The sequence below is a fragment of the Pan troglodytes genome, chromosome 1 (genome assembly GCF_028858775.2).
Source record: "Pan troglodytes isolate AG18354 chromosome 1, NHGRI_mPanTro3-v2.0_pri, whole genome shotgun sequence".
NCBI lineage: Eukaryota > Metazoa > Chordata > Mammalia > Primates > Hominidae > Pan > Pan troglodytes.
In genome coordinates, this window is record NC_072398.2 from 126,012,584 (window position 1) to 126,020,166 (window position 7,583).

Below are 7,583 nucleotides of genomic sequence, written 5' to 3' on the forward strand. Positions count from 1 at the left end.
ATACTAATATGTGTATTATATATAACATATCCTTATGGGCATATGTAATAAATATACTCATACAGTGAATATGTATACATATACTTATGTAGGCATAATATATATGAAATCTATTCATATGCGTATGTATCTATATATTATATATAACAAACACTTATGTACATATTTCTAATACACATATACGCACATTTACAGTGATTCTCACATATAAATACAGTCCTATCTTACTTAACGATGGGAATACATTCTGAGATATGCATTGTTAGGTGATTTTGTGGTGGGACTGTCATAGAGAGTACTTACACAAAACAAATGGGATAGCCTACTACACACATAGGTTATATGGTATAATCTATTGCTCTTTGGCTGCAAACTTGTACAGCGTGTTACTGTTCTTAGTAGATTAGGCAATTGTAGCACAATGGTATTTGAATATCTAAATATCTAAACATAGAAAAGTACAGTGCAAATGCAATATGAAAGATGCAAAATGGCATGCTATGTCCTTACCATAAATATAACGTGCACGCTTGGAAGTTAGTCTGGATGAGTCACTGAGTGAATGGAGAGTGAATGTGAAGGCCTAGAACATTATTGTACACAACTGTAGGCTTTACAAATGCTGTACACCTAGGTTACAATATATTTATTTTAAAAGTTCTGTCTTAAATAATAACTTTAGTTTAATGGAATTTTTTTATTATTATTATACTTTAAGTTTTAGGGTACATGTGCACAATGCGCAGGTTTGTTACATATGTATACGTGTGCAATGTTGGTGTACTGCACCCATTAACTCGTCATTTAGCATTAGGTATATCTCCTAATGCTATCCCTCCCCCCTTCCGCCACCCCACAACAGTCCTCGGGGTGTGATGTTCCCCTTCCTGTGTCCATGTGTTCTCGTTGTTCAATTCCCACCTATGAGTGAGAACATGCGGTGTTTAGTTTTTTGTCCTTGCGATAGTTTGCTGAGAATGATGATTTCCAGTTTCACCCATGTCCCTACAAAGGACATGAACTCATCATTTTTTATGGCTGCATATATTCCATGGTGTATATGTGCCACATTTTCTTAATCCAGTCTATCATTGTTGGACATTTGGGTTGGTTCCAAGTCTTTGCTATTGTGAATAGTGCCTCAATAAACATACGTGTGCGTGTATCTTTATAGCAGCATGATTTATAATCCTTTGGGTATATACCCAGTAATGGGATGGCTGGGTCAAATGGTATTTCTAGTTCTAGATTCCTGAGGAATTGCCACACTGAATTCCACAATGGTTGAACTAGTTTACAGTCCCACCAACAGTGTAAAAGTGTTCCTATTTCTCCACATCCTCTCCAGCACCTGTTGTTTCCTGACTCAAAACCACAATGAGATACCATCTCACACCAGTTAGAATGGAATTTTTTACTTAATAAGATTTTTAACTTTTTGACTTTTGTAATAACGTGTAGCTTAAAACACAAACACATCACGTAACTGTATAAAAACATTCTTTATATCCTAATTCTCTTTCTTCTATTTTTAAATCTTTAATTCTTTGAAAATTTGTTGTCAAAAACAAAGACAGAAACATACACATTAGGGTAGGCCTACACAGGGTCAGGAGCATCAATATCACTGTTCCACATCCTGTCCCACTGAGAAGTCTTCAAGGGAAATAACACATATGGGGCTGTCATCTCCTGTGAAAACACTACCTTCTTTTGGAAGGCCTTGGCAAAGACCTGCCTGAAGCTGCTCTAGAGTTAACATTTCCTTTTTTTATATAAATATGTAGAATTTTACACTAAAATAAAGCTAAAAATAGAGTATGATAAATACATACATCAATGACATAGTTTATTATTAATATCAAGTATTGCAATATACTATACATAAATATATGTGCTCTACTTTTCTACAACTGGCAGTGGAGTAGCCTTGTTACACCTGCATCAACAGAAACACATGAATAATGCTTTGGGCTATGATGTTAGCAATGGTTATTATGTAACCAGGCAATACAAATTTTTCATCTTTATTATGATCTTAAGAGACCACCATTATACATTCATTCTATCATTGACTAAATATTATGCAGCATATCGCTGTACATACATATATATATACATTTGACCCTCATTATTCAATAATTCATATTTGTGAATTTGCCTACATAGTAAACGTATTTGTAACTTCACAATCAATACTCATAGCTATTCATAGAGCAATGAAAAATTTGAGCCCCTGGTATGCATGTTCCCAGCTAAAGGAGAACAAGGCAAAACTCTACCATCTTGTTTCAGCTCTCATACTGTAAATGTCCATTTCATGACCTATCTAATGCCATGTTTTTTCCTTATTGTGTTCTCTGTTGATGATTTTTCTGTTTAAAATAATCCCCAGGTATAGTACAGAAGTACCATCTAGTGTTACTAGGAACAAAAAGACTGTGATAATCTCATTTACAGAGAAAATACATGTTAGATAAGCTTCATTTACACACAAGGGTAGGTGCTGTTGCTTGTGAGTTCAGTGTTAATGAATCAACAATATATATTAAACAATCATATTTAAATATAAACACTCATAAAACAAGGTTATATCTTAATCAGTTAATCAAAATATTGTGACCAGAGGCTTACAGAAATCTAACGTTAAATTTTGTGTGGTGTCAATTGTTCATTATTTGCTAAATCTACCTTTGTGGAGATTTTACAGAACGTAAATAGTACAGGGAGGGAGAATAAATGGTAAGTGTGTGTCTAAATTTTTTACAAATGTTTTTCAAATACACACACACACACACATACACACAAACTCCCTGTAAGATATATGTATTGCAAATATTTTCTCCCAGTCGGTGACTTTTCTTTTTTATTTTCATTAACAATGACTAATGTAGGCAAGATGTTTTAATTTTGATTATGTTTAGTTTATTATTTTGCCCTTTACAGTTTCTATTTCTGTTTCTTAGGTTTTAATATGAAGCCTTTTGCCTATCAGCAGTTTATCAACAATGAAAAGTGAAAGACATTAGCAGATGTTTTGAATTAATTCATGATGGTATGTTACTTGTGATATAGCAAAATCAGATCCTACAGGAAATACTATAAATTATATGCTTGACAAAAAAAAGCTAGAAATAAATGCTTTAATCTTTTGTCTTAAGAGACTAGAGAAAAAGGCAAAAATTCCTGGGATGAAAGAGGATGAAAATATTCATAAAAGCAGAAACCTATAAAATAATAAATTAGTATAAAATAGAAAAATCACTGAAGCATACAATTGCTTCTTTCCAAAGAGAAATTGAATATATAATCTTTTAATAAGTCTGATTAGAAGAAAAAACTAAACAAGTATAATTCTAGCTATATCAGAAATAAAATAAAGACAGAACTAGAGATCATGCAAATATTCAGACAGATAAGAATAAATAATATAAATGATTTGTGCCAATTAAAAATTTGGAAGAAAATTTTTTTAAAAAATAAAATTTCCTATAATGAAAAATAGAAGAAATAAAATTAATTTTATATAAAATATATTGAAATTATTGCATATGCTTTAGAAAATCATGCATATTTTCTCATCCCAAGATGTAATCTCCTAAAAGAGGATTAAGGATGGGTAATTTTAAGATTGTATTTTAAGATATCCTATATCCTCAATTATTTTTGCTTTTTTATTTCATAAATTATTGAGACAATTATGTTAAAATTGTTGTTGTTGTTGTTTTCCCAGACAATATTACCCTGTCCCACCTATTTACCAAGTCTTTTATTCTTTCTTGCATGATTTTCAAATAGTACATTAATACTATTTTTGGTATTTCTTTTGGAGTAGGTTTCATAGCAAAACATTATTTCAGTTTTGACTGAAATTATAATTATTTTACCTTTGTTCTCGTTATCATTTTTTTTCCCCTCGGAATAGAATTCTAATTTTCCAGTTATCTTTCAGTGCTATGAAGACATTCCATTGTCTTCTACTGTCCATAATTTGTAATAACATCAACTGTCTTAGTCCATTTGTGCTGATTGAACAAAATACCTAAGACTGAGCAATTTATAAAGAATAGAAATTCATTTATCACAGTTCTGGAGGCCAGGAAGTCCAAGATCGAGTTGCTGGTGGATTCAGTGTCTGGTGAAGGCTGCTCTCTTTCCTTACAAAATAGCAACATGAATGCTGTGTTCTCAGGAGGGAAGGAACACAGTGTCCCCACATGATGAAAAGGATAAAGGGCAAAGAAAGGGCCTAAGCTAGTTTCCTATTAGCCCTTTTATAGGATACTAATTCATTTATGAGGGCATATCCCGCATGACCTAATAACTTTCCAAAAGGCCCCACCTGTTAATACTACTAAACATCAACATAAATTCTGGAGAAGGTATGCATTCAAACCACAGCATCAAGGTTCAATCTTACTTACTTTTTTAAATGGAATGTATCTCTGTTCTTTTGGTTGACAAGATTTTCTCCGTCTTTAGTTTACAGTAATTTAACTATAAGATGCACAGGTGTGGTTTCTTTGTATTTATCTTCCCTTGTGTTTAGAACACTTTGAATATGTGGTTGATGTCTTTCATCACTTTGGGGATATTATTACAATTTCTCTCTTCAGATAATCCTTTACCTTTATTCTCTTTTTTGGGAGGATTCCAAGTACACATATTGTAAAAATGTTCAATGTACCCAAATGTCTATTATACTTTAAAAAATATTTTTATTAGTTTTTTTCACTCATTTCTTTAGTCTGTATAATTCTCATCTGTGGTCCAGTTCACTAATCCTCTACTCTGTCATGTCCATTCAGCTGCTATACGTTTATATTAATTTTTAAATTTCATTTTCTGATTTGATACATTCTAAAATATATACTTAAGTCCTGAATACTTATTTCTATGAGTATACAGATAAATTATTAAAATTGTTCTCATTTAAATACTGGTAAGCAAAAATTTCTACACCAGATATGTACAATGAAGACAAAAATAAAACTGAGACAGTACACACACATACACACACTTTCCTTCTTCCTCTACTGAGTAAAGACATATGTATTTTTTACTTTATAATTTTATATTTTGCTTAATTATAATTTTGACACAATAATTTTACATGTTTTTGGGTACAGTTTGATATTTCAATACATGTATACAATGTGTGATGATCAAATTAGGGAAATTAGTATATTCATCACCTCAAACATTTAGCATATCTTTGTCTTGGAAAGAAATAAAATTCACTCTTTCAGCTATTTGAAAATATACAATGAAGTGTTGTTAATTATAGTCACCCTACAGTGCTATAGAACACCAGAATATATATGACCTATCTAGCTGGAATTTTATACTCGTTAACCAACCTCTGGCAATCCCCACCTCCACACTTCCAGCCTTTTATATTATGTGTGTTACTTCCATTTTTGTTTTTGTTAAATGCTTTTCACAAATTAATCTATTGTAGTTTATGTGCTAATGTAATCCCTTTAATAGTCATCTCAACGCTAATGGTTTTAAATTAAAAACAACCAAGCAATGAAAATAAGTGATTTATACCATTTTTTTCTATAACCGCGTTTCTAATTCTAAAAGAGAATTACTTAAAAATACAGCTGATTTTATTATTGTAATATATAATAAGCTTTTATTGATCCTCTAAATCATTGATTAGATATAAAACAAACACATTAAAGAACTGTTTTGAGTAATCAGATTAAAACCACAAAAAAGCTTTTAATTAAAATTTAAGCTATTTTCATACTGAGAAAATATAATTTTATACAGAAATTTTGAACAACATTAATAAACTAAATACATAATAGTAAATAAATAAGTAAAATCATTTTACTTAACAATAAAACCCCAAATCTTTAGTTTATTACATGTTGTCCTTTTATTTAAAAAATCCAAATTAAAACTCTCATTTAAGTCACATTTTCCACCAGGCTATAAATACATTGCACCTCATCCAAAATGTATTACTGTCTTTTTGCCAACTATTCCACGCAATTTCTTAAAACTCTGTTTTTAATCATATTGCTTTCTTATAAAGATTCGTCATTCTTACTGTATTTGTTTTCATGTTACTATCTTCTTTGATGTTCCTAGGTAGAAATTATCTTTTCCTTATTATAATTTTTATAATTATGTTCATTGTTCCCTCATTATTTTATTCATTCTGTCTTATAGCTGTTTGTGAAAATCCAAGAAAGTATGTTGTAAAGTATAAATATATAAGCAAATAGAGCTCAATAATACCCTATATATTAGTATTATATTATATACATCTCATCACTGTGCCTTAGACAGTGCAGACACATAGTGGGTCCATGTAACACTTCATAAATGGATATAATTAATTGTTACTGTTAACACTGTTGATTAATATTTTTGACATGTTTATTGATCTAACAGATGTTGGTTTGTGGTTACCTAGAACTACTGTCATTTCTTACTTAGTTATAGATTAAGTAACATTAAAAAAAAATTTAACTTCCAATAATATTTGCTTCTTTTTAAAATAAAACTAATGACAATAGAATAAAATTTTCTGCAATCATATAGTACTATGAATTCAATGAATGAGTACTAGATACTAAAATAATAAAATGAAAAAGACAAATATAAAAAATACAAAGGAACACATTCATTTTCAGTTACGAAGGTTAATTATGACACTGCGTTAATAATTTTCAATATACTTTAAGAGCTTTGGTGCACATAGAAGTATGGTCATTCTTCTACATTTTGTGTCTTTTATTTTGTTATTATTGGTTCCTTTCTGCTAAATTTAATTATCTAGAGTATAGATCCATTGAAACCACAGTGTGCAATTTATAGATCTCTTATTTCTCCAATAAAGTATTAATTACAACTTTTTTGAACATTTTAGAACTTAGTGATTGATACTTTTCATTGCAATATTTATTTATTGTTTTTAAATGTTTTCAAAATCCTCTTTTCTAGATCGTAAAGAATTTCATACTTTCCTTAACAGGAAGCAGGTAGTTCATTTGTTGCTACTGATCAGTGTTATTATCAATTTTATTGAAACTATAAAAATATGTCATCCAAAGAGATTTGAAATTTTTAAAATTATATGCATATACCAATCATTTTTTGGAAATTGTCTAAAATGTTATCAGTAATTTATTCACTCAGTTTACTAGCTTCAATGTTTTTATTTCTCAGATTGAGAAAGACATATTACCAACATTCTTTCATAAGATAGTAAAGTTATTCAATCTTTCGTCTAAAATTATGTAGAAATTCACCCACAGACATTGAGATTTTTATTTTGATATCAAAAGTTTGTAGGATGTATTAACCAATAAATTTTTTTGTGGCCTATAATATTATTGGTCATTAAAAACCATCATATTTACTTTAATTAAATAAAACAAATGGATATAAAATAGTAAAGTTTATCTCAACAAAAACCCCAATGTAGTAGAATATATTTTTAACTGAATATGTGCAGCCAGAGCCTCTGAGGAGTCAAAGGACAGCTGGCTTGACAACACTTGACATCCTGTGTGTAATTGGTTTTGAATGCTTGACAGATTTTTATAATGGTATGGAGCACT